General features: G+C 33.9%; 1 pseudogene; it reads left to right on the plus strand.

Moving 5' to 3' along the window:
• The first annotated feature begins 14,350 nt into the window (after positions 1-14,350).
• Positions 14,351-15,135, plus strand: LOC114046333 (annotated as a pseudogene).
• Positions 15,136-19,649: the final 4,514 nt, after the last annotated feature.

Raw genomic sequence — 19,649 nt, forward strand, 5'->3', positions numbered from 1 at the left:
TTCTTCTTCTTCTTCTTCTTCTTCTTCTTCTTCTTCTTCTTCTTCTTCTTCTTCTTCTTCTTCTTCTTCTTCTTCTTCTTCTATTATCATCATCATCACCATCATTGTCATCCACATTATCTCAATCCCATCATCTTTTCTGAGAGGGCTCAGGTAGAAAAAACCTTATGTCAAGTCTCTATCCTAGTATTATTCCTTTATACTCAGTCTTTTACAATTCTTATGAGTGAATAAAATAACTGATTTTTGTAGTTAAATAGAAGTATTAGTATATCAACTGATCTTCTGTAAGCACACAGAATATTTCAATGTAGCTCCAGTTGAATACAGGACAACAGGTAAGTCAATATGTTAATTGGTTTATTGCTAGACAGATCCACAAATGTAAACTGTTTCCCTGAAAAATGGCATGCTTTATAGCAATTGTTTATAAAATCTATATTGTTTGTGGTATGATTTGAGTGGAAAAATGTTTGCCATATGAATATCAAATGTTTTCACTATTTATCATTCTTTTTATATATTATTTGCTGCATGTGAATAAGCTAAAAATTGGAAATAAGTCAAAGTATCAGGCTTTTGCTCAGCTTGTTCCAGAAATACCAAGTAGATACTAAATCTTTCTTTGCCTTCTGGATGGGATTTACTTTAGTACACCCTTTTTGTTCCACAACTATTATATTCTTCTTTTCTTTTTTGTCTATTTCTGTCTGTTTATCTATCTATCTATCTATCTAGTAGAAGCTGTTACTGTGTTGTCTAAAGCTCATAAATAAATAGTTGTCCATTTGGAGGGATTATTTTGGTTCTCATCTCTTGGAGATATATATATATATATATGTATATATATATGTATGTATGCACATAAATATTCTAAGAAATTTAGAAAAATGATCAAGTTATTATCCAATAGATTATGATCAAGTTATTATCTAACAGAAGTATGGTAAAGGGCTTTGATAGTAATTAATATGCTACTGTGAAAAATTTGGACAAATAATCAATGAAATTTCTAGTTTTTAAAAGAAGCCACAGTTTTAGTTCTTTAGTTATACCATTTAAGAAAGGTGAGTTATTGATATTTCTGGTTTGTCTAATATATCCAGGGGTGCTGAAACATAAAGGATTACCTCCTCCTCCATTATACTTTATATCATGCTTTTTAGAATGAACATTCTAAGTGGGATCAGCCATCATTCCACAGGCCCATCTATTTTTTTTTAACTTAGTAACAATTGTGTCACACCAAACAGGAAAATAACCCAATCAGTCCTAACACCAGAGTTAATTTGGCAATGTTTCAGTGGTCTTTCCTGGTTTTCGTAACTATCATAGTCTTTCAGGAATCACAAAATCCTTAATGTAATGCATGCATTCCTCTGAGATGCCACGGTATCCCTTCAAAGGATGAATAACAAGCTGGATCTAAAGAGGGATTATTATCATTATTGTTTTTGTTGTTGTCCAACTTTCCAATTATCTCTCTTATACTCTTATATTCTATCATTACCCTAGTGGACATTATTTCATTATAATTCATTGATAATAAAATTATATGTATGCATATATATATATATATATTATGCTGTATATATGTATATGTGTGCATATAAATATATAAATATATATAGTATGTGTGTGTATATTAGGCATTTATGAAGTTGTCTCTGTGGTATGCTGATTAGTGTTTAACTACCTGCTCTCTGAAAAAATAATGTATCCAAACACACAATTTTAAGTTTAATCTGCATTAACATTTTCTTCATCACTCTCTTCAGGTTACACAGTCTACAAAGCAATAAATCAGATCCTTATTTTAACACCTACTGATCTCTTAGATGTAAATGATCATTCTGAAAATTTAACAATTGGCTCTTGCAAGTATATATGAGCTGATTCTACCACACCGTTGGATTCTTTTCCTCTCTTCCTCAGTCTAATTCATATGTCACTCTGCTACCAATTAAATTTTTTTTAATGAAGGCACCTAATCATGGTTATACTCCAAATCCTATTTCCACTTGAATCAAATTCATTTTACTAAGCTGAGTATTTAAAACTTTCTATAGTTTGGCACCTCACCATCATTTCAGCCTTATTGGATTATATTCTTTTACAATGTAAATATGATTCAACTATAATTGACTATTTAACATGTGTCCTTCATTTTCCCATTTCCATCATTTGTCTACACTGTTCCTCAATATCCCTCTTCAACTTCCTGTTAAAATCCCAGCTATCCTTTAAAGGTCAATTAAAATATGTATCACTTCCCCAAAAATCATTAAAAGAGCCCTATAAATTTCTTATGAATGAGTTAATGTGAACTTCTCAAATATAATATACTTTTATAAGCCATCTGAATGTCTATGAACTAATATTACATACTTATCTATGGCAATGTCATCTAATAAATATGAAGTGTCATTGGAAGGTTGACCCAGAAGTTTATTTGAAATCCATCTGGATTCGACAGCTCAGGTGGTCACTCCAAAGTGTTAATGAGGTTCAAGTCTCCAGTTCAACATTCCTTTCCATAGCCAGAACAGACTTGCAAAACTGCTAACAAATGCATGCTATTGGTTATAAGAGGGGGTTAGAAGGATCAAATCAAATCCATGATGGGCTGTAGAAAAAGTAGCTCAAAATGCCAAACTTACTGATGAAGGTCAAATAGAAGTTCTACTTTGATGCAAAGTGTGTCTCTTTCATTATTTTTGAAGTCTAAAATGACTTTATTCCAATCTCAATTTATTTACAGTAAATTATAAGACAGGTAGTATTTCATAGCAATTTAAAGTTTGCAAATCACTTTGTTGTGCTATCACATTTGGTCTTAGCAATGCTATGAGCTCTAGTAACTCCATGAGGCCCTAATAACTCTAGGAGTTATTATTTTTATCCCCTTTTCTAAAGATGAGAAAATTAAGGCAGAGAAAGGTTAAGTGACTTACTTGTGATCATACATCTAGTAAATGTCTAAGGTTACCCATGAACTCAGACCTTTTTGAGAATTTCAGTGATGTATCCACTGTGCCACTTGCCTATCAGATGTGCTTGGAGCAAGGTAAGCTTAAATTAGGCTCTTTTCTCAGAGAGCACAGAAAAGGTTTTAGACATCTAAGTATAAGTATGCTTATGTATTCAGGCCTGAAATCCCTGAGTCCAGATTTTTACCTCAATTATCCCTCTCTGTCCACCTCCATGCTTCATGAATCCTTGCCTACCTCCCACCTGTTATATTACCATTGCCTCTGGTAAGAGTACTACACTGGACTGTATTTAATTCCACTAGCCTAATCTTGAGACAACTCAGAATGAAACAACTTTTATTCACCAGGATTTCCCTATATGTCTTGTCTCCTCTAGTTCTTTAATGAAAGGGGCTATTTTGATATTATATTTGCAACCCAATACTTCAAACAGCATTTACTATATAGTAAGCACTTAATGCTTTTTAGATCAATTCATACATATAGTACATGTGCATAAATACTAGAGAACATATGCATTATGTATATTTAGGTATATTATGCAGGTATACATGTGTACCTATGCATGATACTTGCTGTACTCTTGGGTCAAATACACTTATTTCTGAGCTAGGCTCCAAGTTCCAGATTGCCAAGTTTCTATTCAGTAGTTATCTTGTAATAGCACAGTAGCTTTAGGTCACTGATTATTTAGTCACTAACCCAATATATATATATATATCATTAAGTAACATTAAAGATTCTGATTTTCTTGTCATTTATCTCCAGCATAATGCTTGCATTTTCAGCAGTTAAAAAGATGCTTTATTTTTCTAATATACTATTTTTTCAGCCCATAAAATGAACAACTATTATCCTCTGCTACCAGCAAGGTTTTATATTTCTTCAGATTTTATTACCTCAACATAGTAGTCATTAAATGTTACCCACATTTTCCCTCTGTTTAGAAATAGCTGATAATAAAAGATATGAAAAGATACATGTTTGGTCCATTTAGTTCTCTAGAAAAGTGGTGTGAATGATTGAACAAGATTCTGGATTAGGAATTAGGTGTTTAGGGTTATTTTCCCACATTTTTCCCATTGATTCTCTATGTGATTTTTTCAAAATAAATGTCTATTTAATTAAACTACAGGTTTTTCATGAATGATGTAAAGAGTAAATTAATTTAGGAAAAGATGTTTAAATGTGAAAAGAAAACTTTTCTATTTATTTTTTTATTTAATTCTATTTAATTATTCTAATTTAATTCTATTTAATCTGTTTTCTATTTAATTGTAACTAACATAAAATTAAGTAAGTCCATGATCAGTGTCAAACTTAACCACTCCTGAATGTATGCATTCGATATTCATTTGTATTTAAATCAGTGCAAAATACTATATTAATATGAGGTGGCTGATAATTCCTGGAGAAACTCACTATTTGAATTGTCTATTTTTTTCCAAAAATATACCATTGATATGAACATTTTATAAGAATGTCAAGAAAAGTATTCCTTTTGTACAATTTTGTACAATTGGTTCTGTCTCAAACTGTTCACCATTCCTTCTCTTCCAGGAGGTATAGTTCATAGATTCTGTTCTTAGATATATCTGCACACCACAAAATTTTCCTTTAACTTATCAAAAAGGTGCAGGAAGCACAAAGGGAAAACCATTTTCAGGTTTAAATAACTATATCAATATATCAGGTTTAAATAACTATATCAATATATTTATCAACATATCTCATTAACCTTTTCTTTTAAAAAATAATAATTGCTACAGATAGTTATATGCAAATCAATACAATCTTGAGACCACTGTTCTCAGTAGAGTATCTCTTTCCTCTCTCCCTCTCTCTCTCTCTCTCTCTCTCTCTCTCTCTCTCTCTCTCTCTCTCTCTTTCCTGTCTCCTTTCTCTCTCTCTCTCTTCCCCCACCCCCAGGTATCAAAGGGTTTTGGATGTCAAGAAACAGTACAGCGGAAATTAGGTGATTACTCATTTAAGCCAAATGAAAAACTGTGTCTAATTGTCTAACTGCTCCATTGACTTCAAATAGTCTGCAAATAGTCACAGAGCCTTGATATGTTTAATGCCTTCACAAGGAGCTAAACATGCTTTCTGCAATATTGAATTTCCATGGGAATTCAAAACATGACTCCTTTTGGTTCTGTGTCTCCTCATGTCATTCAAAGGGCTAATTTTATTTGTGCCATACAATTGGGGATTGGGGTTTTGGATCCTCTCTAATTTCTGAAGGCTTGTGAAAGAAACCATCCACACTGACATAGTCATTCCTATGCCAAGGTTAGATAAGGAGAATTCCAATTGTTATTTCAAATCTAAACAACAGACTGGTAAGATGAGTTTTTGGTTCTTTGAAAACACAAGATGGTTATTTTAAGCAATTTTCTATTTGACTAAACTGCTCATTAAGTATTTTTTTAGAGGCCTGTTCAACTTTAGAAATTGATCTTTCCACTCCTCTGGTTAATAAGGAAGTGATTTTGTAATTATTTCATTCTTTATACTAAAGTAAGTTGTCTGAGAAAATATCTGACAAATACATGCAGTAAACAAAGTGAAATTCCAAGATCTCAAACTCCAAAAAGAAATTATTTAGATCACTACTTTGCTTTATTTTTCATAAAAGCATTTATATATTACAAAAAACAAATATTAAACTTTCAAATACCAGGAAAAAAAACTTGGATTATTTTCAACTAAAGAACATTTCACTCAAAGAAGTATTGCCTGGAAATCTTTGGCAAAGTATATGAACTGTTTTGACTCAACCATTTAAAAAAAAAACAAATTAAAAAAAAACCCTGTTTCCATAAAAAAAATCTATCTTAATGTTTCATTGATTTCAATAGAGGCTAGATATGTACACACATACACATAATACATATGTATATATATATATAGATAGATAGATAGATAGATAGATAGATAGATAGATAAATAGGATAGATATCACATGAATTTATATATATATATGCAAGTTTTTTGATAGGAGAGCTATATCTGATAATAATAAATCTGATAGTATAGTCTGAAAATAATAAAAACATACTAACCAATTCATTTTCTCAAACAATTGAAAGGAAATTAATTGGTGATAACTTTCTGTGTTTTTAGATCCAAATATAAAACCAAAGTTCATTAATAGAGGAGATAAAAACAAAGTGTGTGTGTGTGTGTGTGTGTGTGTGTGTGTGTTTATGTATGTGAATTCTTATTTAAAATAGCCTTTTGGAGTAGTGGGACCACAGACAGAAATAATTAAGAATGAATGGCTGAGTCAGCAGAAAAAAGAAGACTTTGGGAATAGAAGTTGATAGAATCTATCATCTCAGTGGATGTCAAAATCTGAATAAAGAGAGCAATCAGGAATCATATGATACATGGAATACACAGCCTGAGCAAGAAAGAATATTCTGGGTAAGAAATTGAATTGTATTTAACAGAAACTTGAGGGAACTGGTTGTGTTCAGAATATAAAGGGCTAATTAGTAAGAAGTAAAATAATAGGTTTTATCTTGGGGTAATCTGATTAAGGACTTCCAAACTGAGAAAGATTACGGCATTTTGGTCACTGGAAGTTTCAAAGGTGGAATGTGATACTGTTAGAACCCCAGGTGAGAAAGATGCCTTTCTAGTTGAATTTGGGATCCATTTCAAAGCAAGATATTTTCCAATTGCCAACCTAATGCATGTGTAGTTTTTATTCAGGTCTGAAGTGTTCATCCATTTGTGTAGTCCTAGCAACAGGATGTGAAAGAATTAGACTAAAAAAAAAATAAGGGGCTGTTTTGGTTTAGGAGGCTGAAAGAATTATGCAAGGTGCTTTGGGGTAGAATATTATTTTTTATTTAATTGAGGCCTCAGTTGGTTGCATTTGTTTTGTCAACATTCTTTTTTCCTTGAAGGTATTTCCATTTTATTTACTATCTTGTCTATTGTTAAAAAGAAGGCCTTTTTTAAGGTCCTTTGACAGAGAACACACTTTATTTTATGGAATGGTGATTTAGCTTAGGTTTTAAACTAAGTGACATCTATAATATTCAGTAAGTATCCCTCAGTAGAAGATTATTAGGATTTCAGTAAGTTCTCATGAGACAAAATATTTAATTGAAAAATACTTAAAATTTTTGTTAACTTATTGCTCATTTTTTTGAAAGTTTGAGTAAAATCTTTATGTACATATAAACTTATCCTTGGTGAAAAAATGAGGAAGCAATAGATATGTTTTACGTGATTTTCTCCAGCAGACAATCTTTTAACTGACCATAAGTTGCATAGAATACAAAGTTATTTTACATGTATTGATTTAAAAATTTATTCAGGTTAGCATAGCCCAACATTAATTGTTGTAATATGAAAATGAGTAGCATGTTAATATGTTAAGTTTATATAAGATCCCTTGAAAAAAGAAACAGAAATAACTGTTCTAACAACCCTCTGATTCCAATTATCACCATCAAAGGAGGAATAAAAGAGGCTGATGTGTTTTATCCAGTGTAACACAAAGTGAGGGAAAATGTCCTGGGCTAGGCTTAAATGAAAGATACACTAACTATAGAAGGTATGATTCATCAAGTATTACTGTTTGATGATAATATTTTCTAATTGTATCAAACTTCAAACATAATAGAATTTCCTAGTTAGATCTGAGATTATTCAAAAGAAATAGAAAGAAATTAGATTAAGAACAACACTTCAGTCCTTAAACTAAGATGAGTTCCAAAGGGGTATGTGTACTAGATGTAAAAAGTCATCATAAGCAATTTAGAGAAACTTGGAAATTATGTATAAAATCAATGGAAAGGAGAAAAGTTCACGAACAAACAAGGAATAGAATAGATATTTTTATTTCCTAAAATTTAAAGTTTTTAAATGTACAGATCTAAGAAAGTTAAGATTAAAACAGAAACAATCAATTGTGAAAAAAAAAATCTTTGTAGCAAGTTTCTCTGGTAAGTGTTTCATTTCAAAGATAAATAAGGAACTGGTTTAACTTCATAAGAAAAACAGTCATCCCTCAATTGATATATCTAAAGATATGAATGGACAGTTCTCAATAGAAGTAGAGCTGTTATTAGACATATGAAAATAATGCTACAAATCATTACTAGAGAAATGTAAATTAAGTTATTTCAATATTCTACCTCATACTTATCAGAGTGGCAAAGGTAGCAAGAAGAAAAAGTAAAAAGTATGTGTTGAAAGACTGTGGGAAGATAGTCACATTGATGAACTATTGATAGACCATTCCAGAAAAGAATTTGAAATTATACATGAAAAGTTACCAAACAGTGAATGCCCTTTGATTTAGCATTGATATATGCTAGGCCTATACCCAAAAGAGATCAAAAAGAGGAAAAAGTCCTTTACATACAAAAATATTTATAACAGTTCTTTTTGTCATGACAAAAACTGGAAACTGTGAGGACATTCAATAATTGAGGAGTGGCTGAATAAGTTGTGGTATAGAAAAGTGATATAATATTATTTCAGTGCAAGAAATAAGGAAATAGATGATTTGAAAAAATACATGGAGGGGCAGGTAGGTGGCACAGCGGATAGAGCTCTGGCCTTGGAGTCAGGAGGACCCAAGTTCAAATCCAGCCTCAGATACTTAACACTTAACTAGCTGTGTGACCTTGGGCAAGTCACTTAACCCCATTGCCTAGCAAAGAAAAAAAAAGGAAAAATAAATAAAATGAGTTAAAAAAAAAAGAAAAAATACATGGAAAGACTTATATGAATTGATGTAAAGTCGCACAACCAGAAAAGCCATGATTACTCTAATATGAATATTATAATATTTCGAGGACTTTTATGAAATGATGTACACCAATTTATATATTAACAACACTCTAAGGGCAGCTAGGTGGAGCAGTGGATAGAGCACCGGCTCTAGAGTCAGGAGGACCTGAGTTCAAATCCAGTCTCAGACACAAAGAACTTACTAGTTGTGTGACCCTGGGGAAGTCACTTAACCTCATTGCCTAGACAAAAAAGAAAAAAAAACAAAAAAAACATACTTATGGGGGCAACTAGGTGGCGCAGTGAATAGAGCACCTGCCCTGAAGTCGGGAGGTCCTGTGTTCAAAGCTGGTGTCAGACCAAACACTTGACACTTACTACCTGTGTGACCCTGGGCAAGTCACTTAACCCCAATTGCCTAAAAAAAAAAAAAACACTATACAAACAATTTGGAAGCTATGAGAATTATGATCAATACAATGACCAGCTATAATTCCAGATGACTGATAATAATACAAGCTATCCATTACTGAGACTGTGACAGATTTAAGGTACAGAATGAAGCATATATATTTACATACGCCGTTGAAGTATCATTTCTGCTTAAATACACAAAATCATTTCAAAAAATTTGCTTTTCTTTTAGGCAGGAGAGAAAATAGATTCATTATTTTTTTTAAATAGAAATGTAGGAGTGCTACAAATGTAAAATTTTCATACACTTTCACGTGAGGTTATTATACTGTTAGTTTAACTAAACAGCTTTGGTTTGTTATTAGATACTTCTCCATAATTTGAAGTAATCTGTATATGTAGCTATGTAAATACATTAAATCTAACTTCAAAAAAAGAGAGAGATTAGCTTAACAATCCACATTAAAAAACCCTAAGTAAAAGGGGGAAAAAGTGGCAATTGTTTAGATAACATGAAATTGGATTATCAATCTGATGTGTTAATGCTAATACTTTTATCTCTATCTTTCTATCTATACAATAGGTACTGAATGCAGACAATGAGTCAGTCCCAAATTTAATACCAAGCTAACAGGTTAGGATTGGATTTGAAAATCATTAAACTTGGGGGGAAAAAATATGAATACTCTTAGTAAGCACAAGTCATAATCTAATGCAAAGATATTTTTAATGTGTTTTTAGTAATAGTATATTATTGAAAATCTTGACACACCAGAAACTTTGAGGGATCTAAGTTACACATGAGTGATTCTAAGGAAATGGATTTATACTTGGTAGGAATAAGTAGCATAATTCCAATAATACCATCTGTGTCCAAGAAGTAGCATAAGTGATCTCACTGAGATCTAAAATTATTATTGGAAAATGAGGTCAGCTGGTAATGAGTGAGCAATATCAAATTCACTGGAATCCATATAATCTCAAAAATCTTGCAAAAGATCTATGGGATATATATATATATATATATGTATGTGCATGTGTATTTGTGTGTATATGAAATTTGTGTATAAATAAAACATATGCATATATATAATGTACATATAAACATGTGTATCTATATATGTGTATCTATAGACATAAATTTGTATATACATACTTGCATATACATCCATTAACATCTTTCCACAGTCCCCTTAGGAATCCTTAGGCAAAAGATTGAGAGCTGGAAAGATTTCAGAAATATTGTGTTCCCACTCTATGTTTGAAGATACAGACTGTCACAGGGTTGTTGTGGTGATTGATTGATGCATAAAGTGTTTTGCAAATCTTAAAGCCATATATCAATTATAACTGTTAGTATTAAATAACAAATATAATATCCATATTAATTAAATTATTAAAATATAAATAATTTCTATTAAATAAAATATAGCATTGCTTTTTGTTGTTGTTATTTGTTTCAGTCATATTGATTCTTCATGACCCCATATGGGGTTTTCTTGGCAAAGATATTGTGGTGGCTTACCATTTACTTTTCTAGCTCGTTTTATAAGTAAGGAAACTGAGGCAAACAGGGTTAAGTGGCTTTCCCAGGGTCACATAAGTAGGAAATATCTGAGGCCAGATTTTAAGTCAGGAAGATAAGTCTTCCTGACTCCAGACCCAGCACTCTATCCACTGTGCTACCGAGCTGTCCAATAGCATTGATACTGGACTTTAAGGTTTGCCAAACACTTTATCTCATATGATCTTCATGAGAATACCTTATATGGTAAATCCTATTATTGAACAAATTTTACAGATAGGGAAAATGAGGCTGCATGATATTTAATTATTTATCTAGTATCATAACTTCAGTACTAAGTGTCTGAGGTGGGATTCAAGCTCAATTCTTCTTGATCCCTGGTCCATCACTATATTTGCTGTATACTATGTAGCTATCTCTGAACTGAATTAGGATTTGGGGTGAAAAATCTAGATTTGTGATTTTCACTTTATTTCTAGAAGAAGGATGCTAGGCAAATTGAACCAAAATATTGATTTGCACATTGTTTAACTTTTCTTTGGAATAGATATTCACAATATTGATGGGTGGTGAAGTAGATAAAGCACTAGACCTGAAATCAAGAAAACCTAAGTTCAAATGTGGCCTTAGACACTTACTAGCTGTGTGATGGTAGGCAAATCACTTAACTTATCTGTCTCAGTTTCCTTAACTGTAAAATGGGGCTAATAATATCGCCTACCTCCCAGAGTTGCTTTGAGGATCAAATGAAACAAGAATTGTAAAGCACTTAGCACAGTGGCTGGATATTAGTAAGCCCTATGTACACCTTAGATATTATCATTACCGACATGAGTTTATTCAAGAAGAGGATGTTACTTTTTGAAGTGAACTTGTTGTTCAGTTCCAGCCCTAACAATTTTGTTTATGTATGAGAAAATATATACAATGCAACAAAATATTGTGTTTTACTTAAGATAAAATGTGTTTCTAACACCATTTATGGAAGCATTGTAAACTAAACAAAAATATTGAACTTATGAAATATGTAATGGAGGTCATGAGAATACCTTCCTTGTGAAAAACAGGACATCATTGGTGTGGGTGGGGATGGAGAATAGTATATTTCCCTGAATAAAATTCTGAGAAAAATGTTTTTTTTTTCTCCCATTCAATTTTAATTATCATGTTAGTAAAATAAAAAAAAATGGAAAGGAAGTTCATGACTATTCTGCAAACATTTTACTCCTTAACCTAATCATGGATTAAATTTCTCTAAGAGATATTAGTGGTTTTAAAAATGTGCCATTCAATATTGTGTAACATCTGACAACAAATTTAACTTCTTTACTGATGTAATGTTGAACCCTGCTACTCTGAGCCACAGAGTAGTTTAAATGTAGTTTAAACGAATCTCTCTCTCTCTCTCTTTCTCTCTCTCTGTCTCTCCTCCTCTTTTAGGATTTCAAAGGGAAGAAAATCCTTAAACTTTATAAAAAGAGATTTAAGTAATTTTCCTCTTAAAATATACATCTTTGAAGTCCTACTTTTGCTAATTAATTCCCACAAATTCCTCAAGTGAGTTCACATTAGCTAACTACTAAATTTGGTAATACAGTGCAATACCACCAACTGATGTGCTTGATTCTAAAGACAAATAAGTCCTCACTACCTCCAAAAGAAGTTCCTCTCTAAAGTTTTACTTAAGAAAAATTTCCTTTTTATGTAGGTAGAGTAACTTAGTATCTGGGAAAGCACAACTGAATGCTTAGAAATTCTTTTTAGACAACTTGAGTAGAACATCACTCCTTCTATCTTCTGGGATTTTCAATTAACCATGAGTTCCAGACAAAGATAGCTCTATCCATATTAATGAATATACAAATAAGTTTGATTTTTGTTTTTTACCTGATAAATACTTGGCCTATCTCCTATTGAGGTTTGACTTGAAGGGACAAGGAATAATGCTTCTAATGAGAAGGGTTATAGCAGAGACAAGGATGATTATGATACTTATTACCAGTTCAAGCAATTTAAAGATAAGGCAGGAAATAAAATCCCTATTATGAGCAATGAACATGAGATGGCTATAATAGTGATTATAGGATGAATTTGATCTTTATTGACATTTATTTTCTCTCTCTTCTGCCCCACTGGGAAAAAAAAAAAGAAAGAATTTGTGATGACATGGAGTAAAGCGAAACATTGCCATTTCAGTCATGTCCAAAAATGTGTCTCTTCCTGTGTGTTTAGCCTATTATCTTCTGTCAGGAGGTGCATCATTCATTATACTTGTCCATTAGTCTTTGGGGATCAGGGTTGGTCATTGTGTTTATCAGAACATACATTCACATATATATTCATGACTACAGAGTGATTTATTTTCACACATTTATTTCCAATACTACCATATAATGACACATGAAAAATGTGCCTAGTGAAAGCTTAAAGTTGTTGTTACATTGGTATAGGGCTAATATTAATGGAATTCAGACATGAGAGGTGAAACACATTTTGTGTTTGGATATTTCCAAAGGAAACAGCTACTGGAGAATAGTTTGCTATTGCATTTGAGACAGAAAGTAATCATATCTTCCTCTGTTCATGATGTTTGAACTATTTTTGTGCTCTGGGACCATAAGTTAAAGAGTAATGTAACAAGAAACGGGCTTATTCTGTAATTTATTCCAGTTTGCTAACTACATAGTTGAGAAGCTTTTCTGATTGACTATGTAGATGAAACTTTGGGTGACTTTGAAAGGTTCTAGAAAACAAAGTCAAAGCTCCTATGTCAAAAGTCTCCAAGAAAAATATGAATTGGTTTCAGGTCATGGAAGAGCTGAAAAAGGATTTCGAAAATCAAGAAAGTGAAGTAGAGGAAGATTTTGGAAGAGAAATGAGAGTGACACAAGAAAATCATGAAAAACAAGTCAACAGCTTGGTAAAGGAGATATAAAAAATACTGAAGAAAATAACACCTTAAAAAACAGATTAGACCAAACAGTAAAAGAGGTCCAAAAATCCAATGAAGAGAAGAATGTCTTAGAAAGAAGAATTGGACTAATGGAAAGCAAGCCTGAACACTCATTAAAGAAAAGAATTCCTTAAAAATTTAGAATGGAGCAAATGGAAGCTAATGACTTTATGAGAAATCAAGAAAAAACAAAACAAAACAAAACAAAACAAAAGAAGATAATATGAAATATCTCATTGGAAAAAAAAAAACTGACCTGGAAAATAGATTCAGGAGAGATAATTTAAAAATCATTGGGCTATCTGAAAGTCATGATCAACAAAAGAGCCTAGACATCATCTTTGTAGAAATGATCAAGGAAAACTGCCCTGATATTCAAAAATCAGAATATAAAGTAGAAATTGAAAGAATCCACAGATCACCTCCTGAAAGAGTTCCCAAAATGAAAACTCCAAGGAATATTAGAGCCAAATTCCAGAGTTCCCAGGTCAAAGAGAAAGTACTGCAAGCAGTCAGAAAGAAATAATTCAAATATTGTGGAGCCACAGTCATGTTAACACAAGATTTAACTATTTCTACATAAAGGATCACAGAGCTTAGAATACAATATTCTGGAGGGCAACAGTGCTAGGATTACAACCAAGAATCATCTACTGCCCTGCCGTGGTCGGGTCCATGGCCTTTGCTGCACGGCTTTGCTGCTGCTGCTGCTGCTGCTGCCCCTGGGAGCAACTTCTCCCTCTCCCTCCCCAGCCCCGGCCCACTGATGTAAAGATGAGTAGCTCAGAGGAAGTATCATGGATCTCATGGTTCTGTGGGCTTCGTGGCAATGAATTCTTCTGTGAGGTGGATGAAGACTATATCCAAGACAAATTCAACCTCTCAGGGCTTAATGAACAGGTGCCCCACTATAGGCAGGCACTAGACATGATCCTCAACTTGGAACCTGATGAAGAGTTAGAGGACAACCCCAACCATAGTGACCTAATCGAACAGGCAGCTGAGATGCTGTATGGACTGATTCATGCCCGCTACATTCTCACAAACTGTAGCATTGCCCAGATATTGGAAAAATATCAGCAGGAAGACTTTGGCTATTGTCCCCATGTATATTGTGAAACCCAGCCCATGCTGCCCATTGGACTGTCAGACATACCAGATGAGGCCATGGTGAAACTGTACTGCCCCAAGTGCATGGATGTTTACACCCCCCAAGTCATCCAGGCACCACCACACCTATGGTGCTTACTTTGGCACTGGCTTTCCCCACATGCTCTTCATGGTCCATCCTGAGTACAGGCCCAAACAGCCTACCAACCAATTTGTGCCCAGGCTGTATGGCTTCAAGATCCACCCTATGGCCTATCAACTGCAACTTCAGGCAGCCAGCAACTTCAAGAGCCCTGTCAAGACTATTTGCTGACTTGTCTCCTCCCCTCCTCCCCAACACCTCAGGCTGTGACACCATTCCCTCTCCCCCTAGTACACACACACCTCTTCATAACCCCTAATGGTTTTTAGTTTAAATTAAGAAGAAGTCATTATTGTGGTAGTGTGGTGGGAGTATGAAATAAAGTGGAGGAAAAGGCAAAAAAAAAAAGAATCATCTACCCAGCAAAACTGAATATAATCCTTCAGGGGAAAAAATGGATATTCAATGAGATAGAGGACTTTCAAGCATTCTTAATGAAAAGACCAGAGCTGAATACAAAATTTGACTTTCAAATACAAGTCTCAAGAGAAGCATAAAAAGGGAAACAGGAAAGGGAAATCATAAGGGACTTAATAAGGTTAAATTGTTTATATTCCTACATGGGAAGATGATATTTGTAACTTACAAGACCTTTCTCATTATTAGGGTAGTTAGAAGGAGTGTGTACAGACAGAGGGCACAGGTGTGAGTTGAATATGAAGGAATGATATCTAAAAATAAAATTAAGAGTTGAGAGGAAAGTACTGGGGGAAAAAAGAGAAAGGGAGAAGTAGAACAGGGTATATTATCTCACATAAAAGATGCAAAAAAAAGATTTTATAGTGGAGGGAAGAGGGGGGAGTTCAGGGACAGTGAGTGAACCTTACTTTCATTAGAATTGGCTCGAAGAGGAAATAACATACACATTCAATTGGGTATAAAAATCTCTTACCTTACAGGAAAGTAGAAGTGGAAGGAGATAAGAGAAATTGAAGGGTGATAGAAGGGAGGGCAGATTCGGGGAGGTGGTAGTCAGAAGTAAAACACTTTTGAGGAGAGACATATAGGTGAAAGGAGAGAGAATAGACTAAATGGGGGATAGATGGAGGGAAATATGGTTAGCAATAATAACTGTGAAAAAAAATTGAAGCATGTTTCTCTAGTTAAGGCCTCATTTCTCAGTCATATAGAGAACTGAGTCAAATTTATAAAAATAAGAGCCATTCCCCAATTGATAAATGATCAAAAGATATGACCAATTTTCAGATGAAGTAATCAAAACTATCTACAGATATAGAAAAGAATACTCTAACTCACTATTAATTGGAGAAATGCAAATTTTGGAACAATTCTGTGGTACTACCCCATACCTATTAGAAAGGCCAAAAGGACAGAAAAGGTACATGACAAATGTTGGAGGGGATGTGGGGAAGATGAGACATTAATGCACTGATGGTGGAGTTGTGACCTGATTCACATTCTGGAGAGCAGTTTGGAACTATGCCTAAAGAGATATAAAACCATGCACACCCTTTGACCCAGCAATATCACTACTAGGTTTGTATCCCAAAAGAGATTTAAAAATAAAGAAAAGGACCTATATGTACAAAAATATTTGTAGCAGCTCTTTTCTGGGGGCAAAGAATTAGAAACTGAGGGGATGTCCATCAATTGGGGAATGGCTGAACAAATTGTAGTATGTGATTATGATGTAATTATATTGTACTATAAGAAATGATGAGCAGGATGCTCTCAGAAAAACCTGGGAAAACTTACATGAGCTGATGCAATGTGAAATGTACTTTCCAATGTAACAGCAATATTTTAAGATGATTAGCTATTAATGACTTAGGTATTCTCAGCAATACAATGATCCCAGACAGCTCTGAAGGACTTATGATGAAAAATGCTATCCATCCCCAGAGAAAGAATTGATGGTGTCTGAATACAGATTGAAGCATGCTTTTTTTTTTGCTTTATTTTTCTTGAGGTTTTTATTTTTTGTCTTTGTTTTCATTCACGACATCACTATTATGGAAATGTTTTGTATGACTACACATGTATAACCTACATCAAATTTCTTATCTTCTCAATGAGTTGGAGTGAGAATGGAGGAAGGGAGAGAATTTGAAATTCAGAATTTCAGAAAAGAATGTTAAAAATTGTTTTTTACATGTAACTGGGGGAAAATTAAACACTAAACAAAGACAAAAAAAGAAAGGTGCTAGCTGAGAAGTCTCAGCCACACTCTTTAGCTGTGCTCTGTTGGTAGATCCATGCTCTTGCTCCAGTCTCCAGTGAGATAAAATGCAGAAATAAAGACATTGTACCCTCTTCCATCAAAAGTAAACAAGTGGCCTGTGGATATGGACCTCTGTTCTTTGCCTTGCTCAGTGTTTGTTCTTTTATTTTAGGTGGAGAAATTGGAGACTAAAACTTGGTGAGTTTTGAAATGTTGGGAGTGAGCTCTCCTACAGTCTGGATATCTGGGTGTTCTATGAATCCATCAGGCAGCCAGTCTAGCATTAGGGCCCCAAAGAACAAGGACCTTATTGACCTAAGTCAGTGGTAGCTAAGACAATAACTCATTAAGCAACAATAAATTGGACATGAAATTGGTGGGGCCAGCACTATGTAGAAACTGTGATAAGAGTAAACCTATTCTTCCCTGAGATCGATATGGTAGTGGGAAGAATGTGCCACTGAGCTATTGGAGGACAAATACAGCTATTGCTGTACCTTCAAAGTAAAAATTTGTTTTTAAAAGTGAATTTATTTTGGTTTGAATGGAACTGGAGAGTTACCCATTGATGTCTGAGTGTAGAAGAAACATAAATATTGGAGGATAAACCTACTATCATTAGATAGGAATAGACTGAACCTCTAAGTTACCCCCTAGAAACTTGAGGGGGAGATGTATTAGACAGTGTTTGGTATGATGAACCCAAAGAACATACTTGCTACCATATCAAGATGAAATTGAATGTTATCTTGTTACTGTTAAATTCTTCAGTTTCCAAAATACAGAAACAGTGGTAAAAGTCATTCATAGACCAAAATATGGTTCTTTTATATCTTTAATTCAATAACAAACTCTTTTCTAATTAGTACTTCTTCTGGTGGTAATGTTATCCAAGATTTGTTTTCCTTCTGATGTCTGACTACTATTTTAATTAGTCCTATAGCAAAGTCACAGAATCCATAAACTTTCACTGCAGGCTTTTCCCCTGAGTGTACTACTTTATGGTACCAAGGTTACCATCAGAAAATAAATGTGTGATAATGAAACACACTGTAGGCTTGCATATGATTATGAATGTATGCACATAAATTTTCTCTTGGATTTGAAGGCAGTGATAATGTATGTGTGCCAGCCAGTATGCATCACCAGCAACCTTTTCCACACTGCATACATATCTAGTCTGTATTTCATTTCACAACTGAGACTCTAGTTTGCATAGTCTGTCATTGTTTCTTCACCTCCTGGACATGAGCAGGCCTTTGCTCAGTATGAGTTGCCCTATTTCTCACCGCTGGTGAGCTTGGTCTGCTGTCTGCCAAGTCTGTTTTCCTCACAAACCAAAGCTAAAAGAAGGAACTTGGGATTGGGCTTCAGTGTTTCCTTATGTCATCTCCAAGCAGCCCAGGAAGATGTTGACAGATTCTCAAAGGTGTTGATCAAGAAAGTGATGATTGAAATGGTGATAGGGAGCAATGCTGATGGAATATCAGTAGCCTGAGGGGACAAGGACAAGTCAGTCAAGTAGTAGCCAAAATAGAATGGTATTTGAGAACTGTATGTTTATTTCTATGAAGAAAATACAACCAGATAAAAGGAAAGCAGCAGTTGCCAAGAGACTTAATAGTTCAGTGATACAGATATGAGCTAAGACTTACTGATAAAAGGAGAGGAGGGAAAGAAAGGCAAAAAGAAAAGTTGTAATATAGTTGATCGTGCATTCACTTGAGACTCATGAAACTTGGGTTCAACATTCTGTGTGATTTTGGTTAAGTTACATATTTTTTCCAAGCCCCAATTTTCGCATAGTTTAGGGGGTGACAATAATACATTTGTTACCTCCTGCATAGTGTCGCTGTCTACAAAGAATATGAATTGGAACTGTGGTTCAATCTGTATAGGGAAATGTGGAATGAGGAAATTTCTCTAGCAATAAAGGTCCCTGGGACCTTCTCTACAGTTTAGAATCTTAGAGCATTGACTAGAGCATTAAAAGGTTCAGAGATTTACCCAGGTCACATAGCCAGAATATATCAGAGGCAGTATCTGAATCCAGGTCTTCCTAGCTTCAAGACCAACTTACTATTTTCTGTGCCATAATGCTGCCACATCATATGTCTTGTCTTCTCCAGGCTAAAGATCCCTAGTTCCTTTAACCAATCTTCATATGTCATAGTTTCTAGTTCTGTCACTATCTAGCTCATTCTTCTTCGGGCACATTACAGTTTTTAATTTCCTCCCTAAAACATGGCACTCAGACATGATAAAATATTACAGCTGTGATCTAATTAAGGCACAGAATAAATGGATATTATTATATCCCTCTATGTGAACTAGATACCTAAGATTGAGTCAGGCCCTTCTTTTGTTGTCTTCCATGTCACAATTTTGACTTATACTGAGCTTGAAATCATCATCAGATGTGTTCTATATTCATGCATTTTTTTAAACAAAGTTTAGAATTTTATGCTGGTTTTGTAGAAAGTCAGTCCAATTAAATTCAGTAAAGACCTACTGTACCCAAGACATTATTTTGGGTACTAAGAAACAACCCCCAAACTAAATTTGTACCTGTC

Source organism: Vombatus ursinus, unplaced genomic scaffold (genome assembly GCF_900497805.2).
Source record: "Vombatus ursinus unplaced genomic scaffold, bare-nosed wombat genome assembly UNPS02014781.1, whole genome shotgun sequence".
NCBI lineage: Eukaryota > Metazoa > Chordata > Mammalia > Diprotodontia > Vombatidae > Vombatus > Vombatus ursinus.